Consider the following 21,095-nt stretch of genomic DNA (forward strand, 5'->3'; position numbering starts at 1 on the left):
ATTTTTAATATGTTTATGTGCTTAAGCATATACAGAAATTTTGTGTACAACATGCCATTACTAATGAACATTTAATAGGAGATATGTTTTTATCCATAGTGACCACAACTGCTGAACATGTTGTGTATCATGGCTGTGCTAACTTCTGAATCCGATTCTGTTTTGTTCCCAGGTGAATAGGAATCTTCATATTCATTTTCTTCATTGGTGTCTACACCAAGAGGGATGATAAAATAATCAATGATCTCTGGAAATACTCTGTCTCCCAATGTTGGTATTGAATCTCCACTATGTGCTGACAGTTGTCTTTCTAATCTTTCATTAGAATCAATAATTATTTCAAACTTCTTGTCTCTTGAAAGATGTGCCATTGGTAACACAGTGCTTCCTGATTGCCCAATTCATTTAATTGGCATTTAACTCGCAAAGGTACGTATGGCACAGCCTCTATTTTGAAACTCTTCTCTTTAGGTTTGTGATATTTTCCAGTAAGTTTGTACTGTATAGATCAACTTCCTGCATTATAATGTTGATAATGACACATCTATTTCTTAGCCAAATCAGCATGTCACTTTTTACAGAATTCCTGTGATTGATTGATGACTTGTCTAGAAGAAGATATGGAACATTGTGTATGTTACAGTATTCTCCGGGAAATTATCCAATGTCTCTCATTTACTCACTTCTCAAAATTTGCGTGTTTCATTTTGTTGAGACAACCTTATATGTAGTGAATAGATTTCAAATGAAAATCTCGTCATTTGCTAATAATGTGGTGATGTGATTGTTTAGAAAAAAAATTCAGAGCCAAGAAATAATAAACACAGGTCAACAATCCTTGATACATTTACAGAATCATCTAAATTTAATGAAAATAGATGCTCACAAAACTATAGATTATTTTTACTAAGAAAGAAGCCATTGAAAATTTAATTATAGTTGATTGGTAAAACATTAAATGGATTATGTGAGCCCAGATATTTTAAAAATTCTTTACTAATACTTAAAGGATGACATTAACTATTCATGTTGATACGCTCCATGATTATTTATTTTAATTTTTTTTAATGTTATTTTCTGCAATGGGTGTGACAGATTTGTAACAGATGTGACAGTTAACATGTAAATGTTTTTCATATTATATGAAAAATTACTGCTTTACAAAAATTCGGTGAACAAATTAAGCTATGAGATATTGGGACATTTTACTATTCATTATTATCTTATTTTCACACCACGGGCCTTTTCATAAACACATTCATAATATTAACTAATATTATTAGACAAAATTTTATTAGTTGACAATTCTGTTTCATAAACTTTTTACACAACTCATAAACAGAGCTAGGACGTTGGTATGGAAACTATTACATTCTGTGAGCTTGCACTATATCTGTACCAAATGAAAAGCAGTGGTGTAGCTCTTGTGTCAGTGAACCAGAATGACAAATGCACAGCAGGGTGGTAACCAAACTTGTGCTCCAATCGTCCACTGCCTTAGAACAAGAAAATTATACGTGATTACTATAAAAAAAATAATTTGTAATTATAAACTTCATAACTCCCAATCTAAAATAATTTAACCATATGTATGAAAATAACATACAAAGTATAATAATAATAATCCGTGGCACTACAGCCCATGAAGGTCCTAGACCGACCAGCCGGCTGCTGGCCTCACGCCCACATGCCGAAGCAGAGGTGGACGATCATCCAACCAGAATGGAGATATCATGTGGTTGCATGATTTTCCCCCCAGCCGTTATACATACAAAGTATACAGTTATGATTGTAGTCTCATTATAACAACAATGAACATTTTCATTTTATCAAAAGAAATACTTTTTAATGTTTGGGGGGGGGGGGACAATATTTGTACTGTGAAAATATTCGTTCTATGTCACAAGACGTTACTGCAGCAAATCTCAAATATGATATAGTATTTCTTACTGTCATCAGGTGAACAACTAATTTGTGAATCTAATGGTATATCTAGTATGTGGCACATAATATTAAATCCATAATTGTTTTCAAGAAATTTTTCATTTCTATTGTAATGAAGCAAGAAAGTTCGTATTGTAATTCTGATGTTGAATTAACTTGGACTGTATACTAGTGACCAATGAGTTATAATACTATAGAGAGGCAATACACCTTTGATAAGTTCTCCCTGCAGAGGCTGGCGGTACTGTGGACTGCCATTTTTTGTTTGATTATAGAAAAGCAGAATGTGTTGCTTAACACGTGTTAACACTATCAGTTTGATGTAAAATAATTTTTTTAATGCTGGAACAATGCCGGCTGAGTTTTCAGCATGCAACTGCACACAGAACCAACAAAACAGAAGATATATCTTGTTTTAAGTACGGGCTAAGCTTCGTAAAGCATAGTTCTTTTGGTGTATATTATTTTGTAGGCTTATATAATGTACCAATGGACATGTCAGTATATTTAATTACAATTAAATCCTTGATGCGAGTAAATATTATGAAAACAAATAGTCATTTAACACCACCTTAAACTTATTACAAATTTGAAACTATGTCAAGTGGTAATTTGGTTACAATGTTGCTAACAGAAACAACGGGAAACTTTGAAAAATAAGATGTCCCGTAGTTTTCAATGAATACTTCATTCCATATTCTTGTATGATATAGTTTCAGTAATAGTATTTCACAATGCTTCTATTATTATTATTATTATTATTATTATTATTATTATTACTACTACTACTACTAATGTATTTGGAGACTTAGGTAAGTGGAAGAGAAGGTCTTAACTCTGCCAGGTAAAATAAAATATATTATAATTATTATTATTATTATTATTATTATTATTATTATTATTATTATTATTATTATATTTTTCGGATACATTAATATTTAATTTGAACATTTCGCTATTGTTTTTGTGAAAACCTGATTTATAAATAAATAAAGTAGTAATGGTTAAGACTTCAAAAATTTTAAAAATGTCTTCCTCCCTTGGATTTAAATTAAAAGTACCGTAAATCGTAATATTCGTTTCTGGAAGATTAAACCCTCTCAATACAGATTGCATTGCCCCAGAGAATTATAAGATAATACGGACTAGTGGCGTCGCATAACATTTTGTCATAGGGATGCGATTTTTAAGGAATGTTTGAGTTGAATTTTCAAATTTTCTGTATAATTTCTTTGTAGTGTAAGTTATAGAAGGATATTTACCGGGCTGAGGCCTGGCCACGTTTACATAAAACACAAAAGATGAAAGTGCATAGAACGAGACTGACTATACTGTTGATAATACAGTAAAACAAAATAAGCTTCATAGTTTTCTTTCAGATTTAACAGTATTTCTTCAGGGAGCGAATTTGCAAAGGTGGTAAATTCTGTATGATCAAGCATACTCAAAAGCTTCAATTTGGAATTTTCAGCAAACTTTTGATTAATATTAATTCTAATATTAATTCATTGAACAATCGCCTATATACAATTTTCTTATCCTCTCCAGCATCCAGCCATGATCTTTCAGATTGAGGATAATTTTCAGCAGCAAAATCATTCATTTGTTCCCAAAAAGTAATTTCCCAGTCCTTGTATGTACTCCTCGAAATTATGAATTTTTGTTTTACAAAAAACAACATCTGTTACTTTTTGAAACAGAATATCAGAATGTGGGAATATTAGCAAAAAATAAAATCGAAATCCTTCAGTAAATTGAACAGTCCTCGTGCACAAACAACAGTTTCGTGGCACCATTTACAATCTTCATTATCCATTATTGATTCAAATAAGCATTCCAACTTCGATGATTTAGAGAAAAAAAACTCGAAAATCCAGCAAGATTAGTGAACTTCACTTTTACTTGTTTCATAAAATTGGCAGACTGAGTTAAGACGAGGTTTAATTTTTTGTACACGTAGCATACACAAAAATAATTCGCTGACTTACAATGGCTGCGAAATTTTGGATGTAAATCATTATGTTCTCCCGCCATCTCAGCTGCTCCATTGTAGGTTTGAGCAATAAGTTTATCACTACAATCAAAATCGTTAATGATTTTGAGAGCATGTTCAAGAAGAGCATTTGCAGACTATCTGAAACTACTTCAATGTCTGTTATATATCACAGAATTGAAGATAACTGCGATTTCGTACTATGTCAGAGCTTTCATGAGCTCTTATCCAGAATTAAAGCTACAAACGGTGCTGTACAATCCTCTTTCCCAATTTTATCATCCATGACTTTGCCCACTGAAAATATCAAGTCACTCTGAAATTTCTGAATTGAAGGTGAAATGCCACGGAACATAGTGGAGTATCCCAATTATGTTTTCAGTAAACTGTCGTGCCCTGCAGCCTCATTCAAATGTTCTATAAAACTGCCTTTGTTCTTTGAGAATTTACTCTCGTCATGGCCTCTAATGCAAGACCTAATTTTCCAAGACCCTTATAGAATGGCCAAGAATTTTTCTGTTCTGTCGAACAAGTTCGCTATGCTTTTCAATAGAAAGCCTATATTGATCACTTAAAGCAAATTCAGTACTTAGGGTTTTGCCAAAGAAATGCAGTTGTTTTTCCTCACTTATTGTGACTTGCAGAGTCTTTGTGTCGTGTCCTGGATCTGTAAATATTATTTAAATCACTATAATCTGTATCATTCCACACAGATTTTTCACGAGAAAATAGTAAACAAAGGCGCAAAAAAAAAAAAAAACTCATTCCTACACATTTACAACCAGTTTTATCATAATTAACAACACAGAAGTTCCCTCCCTGTTCGGCAATTTTAACTGGAGATATGATTCTTAAATTGCCTAGGCTAGGCTATTCTATCACTTAAAAGTTATGGCAAAATTACATATTTAGGGCCTACAGTTATATAGAATATTGTAGGTTAACTTAAAAAGTACTATAAATAAAGCACAGCTCTCAAATATTTTTTGAAAGTACCTATTATTAATAGTATTAACAAAATGTCACGCAACAGAGTTATAAAACACACGGTATAGTGACGTTCTTCCACTCAGCTGTTGCTTGTTTTCATATAGCTCAATTGATGCGAGGTATACCTTCGCATCTTGCCACGCAGGTGCAGCACGGTTATGCGTAATCTAAATCACATGCTCTGCACACTGGTACAAGTGACGTTCTTTCACTCAGCAGTTACACGTTGTCTCGCTCTCGCATACTTCTATCGATGCGACTTACACAGTCACATTTCTTGGGAGTAAGAACTCGCTGTTAATAAATTGGCTCGCTTGCATACCTTGTCACTTCGTATATATGTTTCCATTGCTGTAGCAGCAACATTTAAAATTTGAATGTAATCTTCAAATAATAATTATTATGTGTAACAGATATAACTTGATACACACAAAATAAAGTGCCAGTAAATAACGATAAATACATTTTTTGTTCAGAAAAATTCAGGAGATGCAACACATCACCCTCATCCATGCACGCTACATTCCTGATATGGACTGAGCATAAGCGAAATATATATATATTTAATAAGTTTGTACAATCAAGAGTTTAGTCATAAATATAATATTCAAGATTGGAATGCCATTGGACTTATGTTTGGTGCGCGAGGAACAATTCCCGAGTTTACATTGGAGATCCTCAGAAAATTAAAGGTTCCTGATAAGACTCTTCAGACAATTGCATCAACCATTTTAAAATCTTCATTGAACATCATCAATCACCATCTCTATTCATCTTTATAATATTCAATGTATATTATTTATTTTTAATAAATTTTTATCGTTTTGATAGCTACCAAATCTTGTCGCAGAATATTCTTTTGTAAAATTTCATTATGTATTAACATTAATTTACATTTTCTTTTTTATTCATTTGAATTGATTAGGATGCCGATATTTTAAATCCAAGAAATTGGACGGCTATCATTTCGATGATATTCTCTCTTGTGTTTATAGGCCTAATTGAATTTTCTATTTATTAATGCATAGGGCTCTTTTTATTAACAAAGAGAAAACTCAGCACTTACATCATACACAATTTGTCATTATTGCGTCAAATATAAGAACAGTTTTATTCTCCAAAAAACTCACCCTAATTGCGAGACACTTGTGAAATCAATATACTTTGTTTCAAATTATATTAGACTACACAATGTGTCCATCATGCGAAAAGAAGTGTAGCAAGCTGTGGCGCCCATTGTTTCTGATAACAATGTTAACTGTAAGAGTCTTATCATTTCAATAACTGTGGTGAATTATGAGTAACTTTCTATTAGTGTCATTCTTGAATATTGTTATTATTTTGCATGCTAAGAGGTTATTTGTAGTTTTAATAATTGCCGTTTTCTAAACTTCCATGTGTTATATTCAATTTTAAAGTTAATTTTTCTAAATCATTATTGAATTTTTTTTTTTAATTTTCGCCACCACCTTTCCTATATTTTATTCCTATTAATTACATACTGTTGCCCCTCCTAAAATCACTTTGAGCACTGAATTACATGGTTTTATATTAGGTTAGATTAGATGTAAAGTAATTAAATTTGTGACTAAGCCAAAAATTAAGTATTTTTCTTTTGCCAAATACCTTTATCCTCTTTAGATGCTTTGGTTATGTTATATTGAGTATAACTTCTCATTTAATATCTGCGCTCTATTTAGAGAAACTAATAAAACATACAGCTGTTATAAAACATGAAGTTTTGTGTTTTTCACTTATTAGCATACGCTTAATATGTAACTCAATTTACAATAATGCCACAGTCTAGTATATAGGGTGATTCAGACCATTCGTAACAATAATTTATTTCGGAAACTAGTGCATTAAAATATTCGAGACAAAAATATTTATAACTAAACCACATGTGAACTTTCACTTGAGCTTGATTTCATCAATCAGCTCTAACAGTAAGTAGGGTCAGTGGCGTATCACTTTAAAATTTCAAATGAGAATTTGGATTAAATAGGGTGCCATTTGATAGAGCTCTTCAAAACAAACAACTTTCATACGAAACTTTTTTTTATTAATTCCTATTCTTTCAATGAGAAAATGTACGAAAAGGCAGTGGGTGATTCAGACCACCCATAAACCATTTATTTCAGAAACTAGTGCATTAAAATTTTCGAGACAAAAATATTTATAACTAAACCATATGTGAACTTTCACTTGACCTTGAGTTCATCAATCAGCCTTAACAGGAAATGGGATCAGTGGCGTATCACTTTAAAATTTCAAATGGGAGTCGGGGTCAAATAGGATACCATTTGACAGCTCTTCAAAACAAACGTTTCATAGGAAATGTTTTTATCAATTCCTACTCTTTCAATGAGAAAATGTACAAAAAACAATGCCATCAATATTGAGAAATGTCACAAGACCAAAATGTAAACAAGATAATTAATGTTGACATGTTACTGAAAGACTAGACAATTCCATTAATTTTTTATAAATGTTCAAACTGTCTGCTGTTCTGAGTAGCACACACCCGTACTCTTCTTCTAACATTGTCAGTGACTCCTAACACTTAGGCGTGGTCAAGTGACCGACAGGTCACCCAGATTCGCTGTTTTATATCATCTCTTATTGTGTGACAATCATTAGACGATGTTTCTTAACCGTCCCCAAAAATAGAAATCCAAAGGATTGAAGTCAGGAGATAGTGCTGGCCATGCCACAGAACCTAATCTCCCAATCCATCGCCCAGGGAAGACCTGATTGGCTGTATCACATGCCACCAAAGAGAAATGAGCTGGGCAACCATCCTGCTGAAGCCACATTACTGCTCGTTTTGCCAGTAGTACATTTTTCAAAAGCTGGTTGAGGATGTTCTTCAGGAAGTCAGCATACATGACACTATTCAGAGAACCTTCAAAGAAATAGGTCCAATGATTCAGTGTCCGAAGATGCCACACCAGACATTGACACTCCACCTATGCTGGTTGTCCTTCTCTCAGCCAGAGAGGACTGACTTGAGACCAGTAGAGACCATTATGGATATTGACATCACCATTGCTCTTGAATGTCTCTTCATCTGTGCAAAGAATACTGTGATGAAACAGATGGTTTTTACCAGACTATCAATTGCAGAAAATCACAAGACTTTGAAAATCTCCTTCAAGCTGCTGGTGCACATTTATGTGGTAAGGATGATATTTACTGCCATTCAGAACCCTCCACACTCTTGTCTGACTAATATCAGATTCCCTAGCAATTCTCCTGGTCGAATTGTGAGGATTGACAAGAACGGCAGCAATGACATCAGCTGATCTCTCGTCTTGCACAGGTCGTCTGTTACATCTATTTTGATTATGGTTAGGCTGCAGCTGTTCTTTTGGTTGTACACGAGCAGCAAAACACATGAAAACATTGCAAGATTGATGACCACTTTGCGGGTACAAACGCTTGGCAGCCCAGAAGTTTCTATGAGATTTGCCCAATATCAACAACGTATCAGAACCTTCGGCAGAAGCTGCAGTTATGACGTAAGAGCCAGTCAGACCTCAAGAGCTTGGAAGAGCAAGCACTTGAGTCGTATTACTGTTAACACGCACCAGCGCAGTGGCGTCAGTGCAGCAATGATACGACAGTTCTTGGAGGTAAATTGATGGAATCACATTCCTGTATTTTGCTAGGGAATAATAACTACTCTCCGGTCATGATGGCAACATTATTGTCAAATTCCCCATCATTAAAAGAACGCATGTTCTTTGCAATGGCTAGTGAAATCCTATATCTTAAGCCTTAAGCTTACCATTGATTCACTGACAGTGTGTTCCCTAGCTTCACTTAACAATTTATCTTTCAATTGCTGCACTAGTATTTGTCGATATTTTCCCCCGTATTTGTCATAATCATTTGTGTAGCGTACAGAATAATGGCATTGTATATTGAATTTCTTTACGTGCTGAAACAGCTTGCCACAAATCAAACACTTCGCCATTCCTCCATACTCCATAACACAGTTTGATCTCAACAAAGCATTTAGCTTGGGCATGATAGTAACACAAAGTGATGGTGTGTTTCAAAAGTTGAAATATACTTTGCATACTACTCACCAAGTTAGGGCCTAGATAGTTCAATCTGTATATTGTATAGGAAACTGTCTGTTAAAAACCCTTGAACTGTTTTCAAGTTTCCGAGTAGACAAAGTGTTGTAGTACTGCTTAAATTATTTATTTCTATATTTGTATATTTATAGCAGTTTCGGAGCCTCATTTACATAATGCAAACACTTCTGCAGCTGGCTTATTATGAATTTCATATTATTACAAGTATATTAAATTTGATTACAAACCAAAATATTTTGTTACATTGATTTATCACGGATGTACAGTTTTGTTTTCGTACAAATGTATTGTAATTGTGCTGTACCCATACTACCTCAGACGAATGGATCGCGCTCTGTCATTGCATAGGCACCGTACCACCACTGTTCAGTTGAACCTTCTCTCCTCGCTGTGCTCAGTATGCAGAGATTGCCGAGCAAAGAGCATGGCAGCTCCGTGGTATGACGTCACAGAGCACGGAACATGCCGCTCACTGTTGTAAACCATTACTGTTTGCAGTACATAGGAGGTATTTGTAATCACTCTTAACTCTTAGGTACTTATTTTATTAGTCACAAAAGTAATTGCAAAACTTGAAAAATGTACATATCTAGGTACAGAGGAAACAAAACACTTTCTTCTTAATGTAGGCCTACATTGTTGGGGAATTCCATCTGAGCTTATTACCTGGCTAAGTGCATTGTACATGTAGGCACAGCCGTACATACTGTAGGTACTGTATTGTGGTAACTAAAGGAAACACTGCTGGGCAAGCAAAGGGGAAGGGGTAATTTCCTTGTATTCACCCCTCGACAATGCTGCCGGCCACCAGATCTACATTCAGCCAGATAATTGTGCGTGTATAGGCTACTATGTCAACATTAAATGGACTTGTCTTGTTTATATTTTCTTCTTGTAACATTTCTCAATATTAATGGCATTGCCTTCTCGTACATTTTCTCATTGAAAGAGTAGGAATTAATAAAAACGTTTCCTATAAAAGTTGTTTGTTTAAAGTGATAACTGACCCTACTTCCTGCTAGGACTAAAATAACCCTCTTGGTTCACTGTAACGGCTCTATCTCATCCAGTGTTGCCAACTCAGAATTCCATTTACTGCTGCACAAGCTTAAAAAAAACACTAAACTGTAGTTAAAAAACTCCAGATTTTTCTTAACACATCACTTTCAAATTCGAAATACAAACTATATAATTTTAGGAATTTTAAATAAATATAGACTAAATTATAGAAAGCATATATCACTTTGTAGACACTATGTTCTATGCAAAATTGTACAGGAGGAATGATGTACAGCCCTGCAACTCACGAGATGATTGTCCTTCATTAACTGTCTTGTATGCAGCCATTGTAGCTAAACAGAAGAAATCACACTCGTGTCCGTGTTTGTTATGAAAATATTTTTGTGATAAGGTACTGTTTTTAAATTATTATTATTATTATTATTATTATTATTATTATTATTATTATTATTATAAGTTACCTATTTCCTTAAGTACATCTTGGGATAATACATAAATGCAACAACATTTTTCAAGTCTTCTCAGTCCTGCTCGAATGGTCTAAATTGTAATTAGCATAGGATTTTCCATCCTGTTCTTGTGCTTATCTTTCACAGGATTCATCTGGCTAAATAGCCTCTCAACCTCTGCATTTGACAATGGTAGGATAAGGAAAGAAAATGCCAGTTGAACTAGCTTCTTTGAAGGTATGGCACCACATGCATCACTGAAAATCGCAAGCTAAAATTTGGAATGAACTATAATGATATTTAAAATTAAGAAAAATCTAATATTTCTAATCCTCTGGAAAGTGAAATAAGACTCTCCTCTGCCCAGAAGCTTGTAGTGTTGGAAACATTTTTCCACTCCACAAAGTTAATTTTCCACCACCGTATCTCAGCAACTGTTGCCGAGCAACAGAAAAACACTCACTACTCTTTTTGTGTTTATCCCCATCAGCATGGACAATTAAATCTGAGCATTTTTCATTCAATATCACCTTACATCAGTATTCTGCAACCAGTGTGATACGGCACATGGTGTGCCTCCACAAGGTGAAAGGTGTGACGTGAACTTTTACCTATTATTGTAAGAAATGAATAAAATTAAAATGAAAGTAATAAAATTGTCTATTTTAAGTAAGATGGTACTTGTTTATTCTTTATTACATGCTGCGAATTTTATGTCGTCAAAGAAATTAAGTGTAATTTATTTAATCTTCATCTTACGATGTTTGGGTGACGTATATACGTCCGTTGATGTGACATATTAATGAATTAAATACTATTATAGTCACAATCATGCCATGGTATGAAAGAAAAATTTCACAACCTCGAGCGGGAATCGAACCTGCGACTTCCTGGTCTCCGGTCAGGCGCTCTACCACTGAGCTATCGAGTTCGTCTCACGCCAAAGGCTCGGATTAATTCATTAATATGTCACATCAACGGACGTATATACGTCACCCAAACATCGTAAGATGAAGATTACATTTGTAAAGTTTCTTTCCAGCCATAAGCAGTGCTGACTAAGATCAGACGCTATGGACAGTACTCTATAACAGAGTCGCCAGTATGAAAGGATAATTCCGAGTCTTTGGCGTGAGACGAACTCGATAGCTCAGTGGTAGAGCACCTGACCGGGGACCAGGAAGTCGCAGGTTCGATTCCCGCTCGAGGTTGTGAAATTTTTCTTTCATACCATGGCATGATTGTGACTATAATAGTATTTAATTCAGTAATTTATTTACTCAACATTGTTGTTGTATCATTGTTTGCTTATTGATATATTAATTTTTGTATTCTCGCCTCTACCACTGCGCAGGCTTGGTGCAGTTTCTTTGTAACGCCATATGTTTTGTGTACCATATCCAGGCCTTTTGGAACATTATATTTTATTACTTTATTGCCTGCCACCTTGTCAGAAGCTGGGAGCATGACTGACCTGACTAGGAATTGTCGCCAGGTTTGAAATTTCCCATTTCTTACAATAACTGACACTTTCACAATCTTAAGATATTTGTTATAATAAACGACAATAACCAATCCCTCTCTGACATTTTTTAAAACATTTACAATTTTCGCAGACAGTATGTCTGAGTTAGTAAACTCTTAATGTCACGTAGAGGTTCAATAAAACGTGTCAGATTACCCTTAGCAGAGGATTTTTCAAGAAATGTTTCTGCATGATTTTTCCAAATTTAAAATTTCGCTAGAAGGCGGCGCAAAGTGGTCAATATCGCGATATTAGGAGGACAAAATTCGAAATTTCGAGTTTCTCTGATGATGTTCTGTTGTATGGGAATGCGATAACAACCAAAGCTTTCTAAACAGAGTATAGTTTATGTCTTCGATGTTTGTATTAAACATGAGAGAGGGTCAAAGTTATGGGTTCTTGCCTGTCCCTCACTTGTGCGTTATCTGCAGTGTGGAACGATCGCATTTCTTGTGTGGTTCTGTGTTACTGGTGAAATCAGGGGCGGCTCGTCCATAAGAGCTGCGAAGCTGCAGCACTCCCTGCTTTGACAGGAGAATAAAAATGATATTTATTTTAATTTGTAGAAGAATTGTTACAGCTTTTATTGGTAAATTGCTTTATATTTCATCTGGCTGGGAATATGTACTCTTATCTTATGCATAATCTTTTTGCGCGTCGACTGTATTGGAATTGACACTACATTCAAAGTCGTCCTGGGATCTGCAGGGTGGTCAGCTCATAGAGAGTGTGTCTTGCTAGGTCAGGGGGTAGAGAAGTGAAGGGAAGCAGAGGGAAACTGCCGCTGTTTAAAACCTGTATCTCACTGCAGTGGCTTGCAGAGCCAGGCCACAAGGGATCTTTCCTCTTCTCCCACACCGCTATTGTAATGCTGCGTCAAATGGATTCTCTATTTCCTTGAAACTTAATGACAAAATTTTTATTTTCTTTTCACATACTTATTGTTGTAGAATCTTATCGAGTTAATATAACGAAATTAATATTCTCTTTTGCCTTATTATTACGTATATATCTAGCCTCCAGCAGAACCTAATATTTGCCTTAACTCAAAATGATTGCACGAGTAGAATTCTTTTGATATAGCACGTAAAATACGAGACTTATTTTCCACTTTTAGAAAATTGTTGACCATCAGTATATCTGAGTGTTGCTTTGGTGTGACGTCTTAATAGCGTAACTTAACCAGTGCAAATTTGCAAGCATGAGTGTGTGTGAATTACAGAATATTAATTTTATTTTTCTCAACTTTCCCTTGCGGAGAATATTGATGTAATGAAGTGAAATTAAAGGGTCGTCCGTTACCTGACTTAAATCTTACTTAAGCTTCATCCAGCTGAAATAGTGCATATATGTAAGGAAGTATAACAATGAAATTTACACTAAGCATTTGTGGTTACGTGGATGTGAACAAAAAAAAATCTATTTTGTTTTCCTCACCTTCTCTTCGGTGGTGATGCTGCATGGACTAGGAGTGGTGTGACAGATTTAGGACATTTGCCCCTAAAAAGCAAAATGCACGAATCTTCGCAGTCTCACCTGAAAAATGTTGTTTCATTGGCTATGTTACGCAACTCATAATGCTGTGTAATTAAGTGAAATGAACAGAACAAACATTCTCAAACATAATCAAGAAGTGAGAAAAAATTGTGAAATTATTTTTAAAACAATATTGATTGTATCAAATTTTGTGGCCAATATGAACTTCCCCTTAGGGGACATGATGAAAAAACGATTCGAAGAACCTTGATGTGTTTCGTGGGTTGCTACAGTTCGTGAGTAATCTAAACGAGCCTCTCAAAAATCATTTGGAACATGCCACTGTTTAAGGTTATTTATTCTAAGACAACTCAGAATGAACTGGTAGATTGTAAGTTGAGTGTCTGCCGATCTGAAATTCAGACTGAAATCGATGGTATTAGTTTTTCTTAGGGATTAGCAAATGGTCCCACAGACATCTCCCAACTAAGTCAGAAAGTTTTGGTTTTTCGATATGTAGTGCATTTATTTTTGTCCTATACTTATTAGTAATGGTATCAAGAAGTGAAATTTGTATGAACTGAAATCTACTGCAGCTCTCCCAATCCACAAGTTCACGAGCCGCCACTGGGTGAAATGTTTCGGTAAATCTGTTGTGCAGGAATGGAGAAGAATGTTGAAGGTATGTTTTACATTTTATTCCAAGTCTATAACATTAATAGTTTGGTTGTACATGCTTAACACTTATGTGCGTAAAATATTATAATTTTAAATATATTTCGCAACTTGCTCTTGGAATATAGAAATTGGTTCACGATGGGTCACGATAAAATCTTAGTAATCAATTTCCTTAGACCTTAATCTCTAAGCCTGCATATATTTTATTTGCCGAGGTTTGCCCGTTTTTTCAAAATATCTACTTTCTTACAGATTGTGCTACTGCAGTTACGCGCCGCAATCTATTTACTTTTCTCCAAAGCACAAACTGTGTAATGAAAGCAAGGTCATCACAAGTGTTACAACAATTACTTTCATATGCATTGTCAAAATTGAAATCTGAAGGCTGTGATGAAAACCTTAAGTCAGAACTTTTTGAAAAAAATTAGAATTTTTTCATGTAACCTGTTACGAAGGTGGAGGTCATGTAATAGGACAATGTCGCGATTTTTAGAGAAATATTCAGAATGGCTTGATGTAGAATTGTCAGTTCCAATACCTACTGAGGAATCTTGCCAAGGAGAAGCCTCAGGTATGGTTAGAGGGTGCCCAAGGAAACTGTTTTCTTCGAGTAGTGTAAAAACAAAGAAAAGAAAAATGGAAAATCTTTCAAAATCTTGTTCGTCACAAGAACTTGCCCTGGCAACACAGATGTCTCTTACGTATGAAGGTAAAAGAAATGTGGCAACAATTATTCAAGAATCTGTGTCGAAAAGTCCGAAATCAGTACGGAAAATAAAAAAAATTTGCAAACAGCCAGCCACTGAGCCTAATTGTAATACATATACAACAGAGGAGGCACTAGCTTTACTTGTTGATTTAAAATTAACAAAACATCAATATGTAGCATTACAAAAAGGTGCGAAAGAAAGAAGTGCAAACATCTACCCACCATATTATAGATTGCTAAATACAAAATCAGAATGCTATCCCAGTCAGGAAGCGCTAATAATTACAGATTCACTGGCAGAAGTAAAATTACAATGTTTACTTGACCACACTGTTGAGCTTTTATCTACTGTTCAAAAAGAATTTCTTGAACATTCCTTTCGAAACGAAGAAAACAGAATTCACAAAATTCAAATGACTTACAAATGGGGTTGTGACGGGAGCTCAGGCCATTCCCTTTACAAACAAAATATTTCGGGGTGTGAAGGAGCTACAGATTCTGAAATACTTTTGTCTTCAATAGTGCCTTTACAACTCCTGGGCGAAGATAAAGAGTCTAGGCGAAAAACGGTTCTCTGGCAAAATCCAAGAACATCGTCAACAAGATATTGCAGACCCATCCGATTTCAGTTCACAAAAGAGATGCCACAAAAAACGAGAGAAGAAATCGCACATATTGGAGAACAGATACAGAGTTTACTACCAACCAGAATTATAATGGGAAATAGAGAATTTTTTGTGGAACATAATTTAATTAAAACTATGGTCGATGGCAAAATATGCAATCTCTCATGGATAATCCTTCAGCCCAAGTGTGTTACATATGTGGTGCTAAGCCGAAAGACATGAATGATTTGAAAAAAATACAGTCATTACCTATAAATAAAAGTGCATTTGAATTTGGACTTTCGACACTGCATGCAAGAATTAGATTTTTTAAGTGTTTGCTTCATATTGGGTACAGAATAGAAATAAAGAAGTGGCAGGTATGCGGGGATCAAAGGAAGGAAGTAGCTTATGAGGCAAGGAAAGAAGAAATTATTAACAAATTTAGAAATGAAATGGGACTTTTAGTTGATATTGTGAAACCAGGTAGTGGTACCACGAACGATGGCAGCCTCTCACTGATTTTTCGAGAATTCAAAGAAATCGTCTGAAATAACTGGCGTTGATGAAGCTCTTATCCATCGTTTCTCCGTAATTTTGGACGTTATGTCAAGTGGATATAGCCTGAACATTGGTGCATTCAAAAAGTATGCCTTAGACACTGCTGATCTCTATGTGAAATTGTACTACATGCCTGCCACTGTCCATAAAATACTTATACATGGTGCAGATGTTATGAACAATATGAGATTGCCTATTGGACAGTTATCAGAAGATGCCCAAGAAGCCAGGCATAAAGAGTATAGATTTTTCCGAGAACACAACACTCGAAAAATCTCAAGAATAAATTGTAACAAAGACCTTTTGCATATGCTTCTAATTTCTTCTGATCCGCTTATTTCAAGCAAAAGGAAATAACCAAGAAAGAAAAGAAGTTCCCTTGGCAGTGAAGTGTTAAGTTTGTTTGAAACACCGAGACTGGACAGCATTGCCCAAGGTTCAATTGATGGGAGTTCAGAAGAGGTTAGTGATTAAGGCCGTCTCTTCCTGTTATTGATGGGAAAGAATACCGTCTTCATTTTACAATAATATCAGGTAATTTATATAATGTTTGTAGAAGTTAACAATGTTTATAAATTAGATGTATCTAAATATCTTGTAACACTAGGGCTTGTTCGTAAAAACTATAAATAATAATAATAATAATAATAATAATAATACATATTATATTTTCATTATCATTATCAACATGAAGTTGATATTTAGTTAATGTTAACTTCTAGTTGTATCGCATGTATTTTGATATTATTATTATTATTATTATTATTATCATTATTAAATTTCACATCTTGTTATTTTAAGAATGTCAATTACTAACAGAAAAGTAAAAAAAAACCGATGCTATTGCCAGTAAAGAACAAATAGTTATTTATGGTACTTGTGAGGTAAGTGCATCTTTATTGCACGAGTGGAAAGATCACGCTCACAAGTACCATACGTAATTTTATCCATGACCATAACGAAAAATTATGTTTTATAAAAGAAAATATGTTGAAAATAAGTCCTCATGTAATCACATACCATGGCATGGATTTTAGAATCGATACGTGTACTAGGTAGGTTATGATGTAGGAGGCCACGATTAGTGAAGAATGGTATCTAAGGCGTAGGATAAATAACAAATTATAATTAATTATATAATTTTAATATATATTTTTTCACTTTAAACGTGTATTTTCGTTTTTTTTTTAAGTTTCAGGGATTATTTAGAAGTGTTCACGGGACTAATGTGATTAAAATAATTTCACATTTTACTTCTGTAAACTTAAGAGGAATATTAAAACTTAATTAATCATCGTGTCTGTTTAGCTCAGTTGGCTAACGCGTGTTGTTTTAAAATCCTATAAACCCAACTTTGCAGGTTCAAGTCTCCTCGCATCCCGAAAGGTAAATTATTACAAAATTTTAAAAAGATGCATATTAGATATGGATGTAATGTACAAATTACGACGTAGCAGATAGAGAAAAGAGAAGGAGGTATATTTAAGAAATGGTAATAAAGAAGTAGAGGTGGTGACATCTAGTAACTAATATATTAACTTCTTGAGTAACAGTTCAATGGAAAAGTATATGTGTGTACCCGGGTACTAGGAAAATACTAATGAACTGTGAGATAAAGTTCAAACTGTGAGGTAAAGTCTTTATCTCACTAGTGAAATAAAGTAATGTTGAATAAAAGCCTACTTTACAAACGCAAAAGTATTTAGTAAAGGCATGTTTTTCGTTATGGTCATGGATAAAAATAATTTTGTCCTCCTAAAATCGAGAAATTGACCACTGTGTGGCGTGAGAAAAATTTTGACAAATAGGATTGGTCATTTGGATGACCAATCACAAGACACCAATTATTTCATGTCTCAAAGCAACAATAGTTACAATTATTTCAGTTCTATCACAGTTGTGCTCTGAAGTGGTCGTAAAATTGTAATTGTTAGACAGTTTTACTATTTTCTATTAATATTAAGCTATTTTATACTTTCAAGATGGACAAGTTTCTTGTATGCAGTGTTTCATCCGTGAGTGCAAGTAGTGAAACCATTGAGCCCGAAAAAAGAAACAAAAAGTAGTGCACCGGTAATTTAGTGATAATTATTTATCTTACGGGTTTTCTTGGTGTGGTGACAAAACATGCCCAACCCTGAGTGTGTTGTGTGTGGTGAAAAACTCAGTAATGCTGCTGTGGTTCCCAGTAAATTGAAACGATATTTATTAACGAAATTAATACATGAAAGAGGGAAAGACTCAGATCCATCAATGAAGAAATTGGGCTTGCACTGTCAACGATTCTGTCACGGATCAGCCGCCTCTGTGCAGCTAAGCAGGCCCAAGTATCACATTGAAGGTATGAGTAAAGTTATTTACTTTAATATTAGTAATAGAAATGTGTATTTTCTACAGTGAATTAAAGTTCATGAATTGTTAATAAGATAATCAAGAGTCGATTTCTCTTTTATAATAATGAGGACAATAATAATTATTATATTATTATTATTAACCTGATTCTATTACGTAATTATATTAAGAGAGTCACATCATATATTTTTGAGAGGATTAACATTTTGGTGTGCTGTGCTGAGTCTAGGCCTGTCTAGGGTGTGCTGTGAGTAGAAAAAGGTTGTGGAACACTGCCTTACACCATTTACACCGAGCTTTCGAACTATCACTGGCAACTTCTTCCACATGTTTTTTCCCCACATCTCTAAACTATTGTACTATGGAGTTTAACGCAGCATATTTCTTCAAAATTGAATTAAGTAGATCAAGAATATAGTGGACACTTCACAATCACACCAGTCGGTTCGAAATCTGATTTCACACTGAGCTGGAGTCATGCCTGCCAACAGTGAGTCTGGTTTTTAGTTTTAAGTATGTCTGTGTTACATAAACTATAATGTGGAATGATATGTTACTTAATTTATGTTATAGTATATCATAAATGAAAATAATAATTCAGTTCTTCATTATCTGTTCTTTATGATTAAATATATCAATTCATATACAAAAATAATGCATATATTAGATTAAGAGTTTAACGAATGCGGCACACCTTATTTGTACAACAACAATGGATTGAGGCAGGAAATGGACGTGGTTGCACCAATCGAGTTAACATAAAACATTGATATTTTACACTCACACAATGAAAAAGTGTGATAATATTATACTAAACCCCGGTTTATGATTAACTAACATTGTTGTACTCTATTGCATTTATTAGCATTCCATGGTATTCATACATTGCTTTACAGCTAGAATATGGAACAAGTTAAAAAACTTAATACTATTATAAAGTCTTAATTTATAGTCACAGTCTAGATGAAATATATACACACGAGATTTACAATATAGTCTACTAGTACAACACATAGTTTTAGTATCAATTTCATGAAGCGTTATTGAATGTCATGAATTCACCTACAGAAATAGAAGACGTGAGAAATTAGGTACTTCTTTAATTTGGCCCTAAATAATCTTTTGTTTTGAGTTTCATTTTTTATATCCATAGGGAGCCTATTACAAATTTTTACTGCCATATAACGCACTCCTTTTTGATAGCATGATAGACTTGCCGATGGAGTATGAAAGTCATTTTTTTTGACGTATTTATGCTATGAACTGTTGAATTTGTTACAAAGTTTTCACGATTACATCCGAGGAAGATTATTAATGAAAAGATATACTGACAAGCCATGGGTATTAGTTGTAGTTTTTTGAAAATAGTCCTACATGATTCCCTAGATTTTGCACCTACTATTATCCTAATTACTCTTTTTTGTAATAGGAATATAGGTGTTACTATCTGTGGAATTTCCCCAGAATATTATTCCAAAACTCATTACCGAGTGGAAGTATGCAAAATATATTGTTTTTAAGGTATTGATATTTACTATCTTTTGCATAGATCTAATAGCAAAACATGCTGAATTTAGTTTGGGGGAATTTCTTTAATATGATTTTTCCAATTTAACACACTATCGATTTTTAAGCCAATAAATTTGGTTGTTGTTGTTTCTAATAGGGATCTATTGTTAATTATTGCGCTAGAAATTTGCGAGGTTGAATTTGGACAGGATTTAAATTGAATTACATTAGTTTTGTTACAATTTAATACCAATTTATTGACTGAGAACCAGTCACATATTTTGAAGAGAATTTCCTGTGTTGAAGATTGGAATGTGTTGGAGTTATTGGCTGTAATTACTATACTTGTGTCATCTGCAAATAATATGGGATGACCTACATCTTTTATTAGGGGGGCAAGATCATTTATGAACACTAGAAAAAATAGGGGACCAGATATTGATCCTTGAGGAATTCCATTATTAATAGTTCCCCATGTCGAGGCAGATTTCATAGTTGTCCGCAAGTAGTTAATATTAAAAATACTCACATTATCAATGAGAAGCTAGTTTTGCAACAATGGAAATTTCAAACTTAAGAATTTAAGTTATATTTTAAGTTCTCAAATGCAGTAATTTTTGTAGTTCTGTGAGGAACAGGACAATTTAAGTAACATTACAGATTAAAAGTTTAACGGTTTTATGGCCAGTTCACACTCTGAATCAGAAGTGTTCACATCTATTTGATACCAGCATGCCGAAAACATTTGCAACTGTGATACAAAAAGTTCGCAAGTTTCCTACAGACAATTTTTTTGGCTGAAAAGGGGAAATTTTTGTGTATCTTATGCTCAGAGTGTATTAATTTCGAAAAAAAAATTCATTATACAGACACATGTGGAAAGTTTTAAGCATCGATCTCGGAAACAGAGTGATGGACAGGGTGCAACTTCAGGTGATCCTAGCAGCATACGTGCCATTACGATATAGCAGCGTATGGAAAAATCCAAGGATAATATGAAAGATCTTGTGGAAGTATTCACTTCTGCTGGTATTCCATTGCATGTATTTCGTAACAACAATTTCAACAGTGGATAGCAACAGCTACATATATGCAGTCGGTTCCCAGTGAAACCACTCTAAGAAGATATCTTGCGAAGTGTGCTGAAGACAACTTTCAGGAAACTAAGTCAAATTGTG

At 34.2% G+C, this 21,095-nt stretch overlaps 1 protein-coding gene across 1 annotated transcript in view; it reads left to right on the plus strand.

Annotated features, from left to right (window-relative positions):
* Positions 1 to 11,175, plus strand: part of LOC138703288 (protein bric-a-brac 2-like) — a 212,012-nt gene extending 200,837 nt beyond the window's left edge. The window contains exon 10 of the mRNA XM_069831042.1: positions 173 to 11,175. The gene's annotated coding sequence lies outside the window, so the exon portion shown is untranslated. The remainder of the gene's footprint in view (positions 1 to 172) is intronic.
* Positions 11,176 to 21,095: the final 9,920 nt, after the last annotated feature.

The sequence above is a fragment of the Periplaneta americana genome, chromosome 7, assembly GCF_040183065.1.
Source record: "Periplaneta americana isolate PAMFEO1 chromosome 7, P.americana_PAMFEO1_priV1, whole genome shotgun sequence".
NCBI classification, from domain to species: Eukaryota; Metazoa; Arthropoda; class Insecta; order Blattodea; family Blattidae; genus Periplaneta; species Periplaneta americana.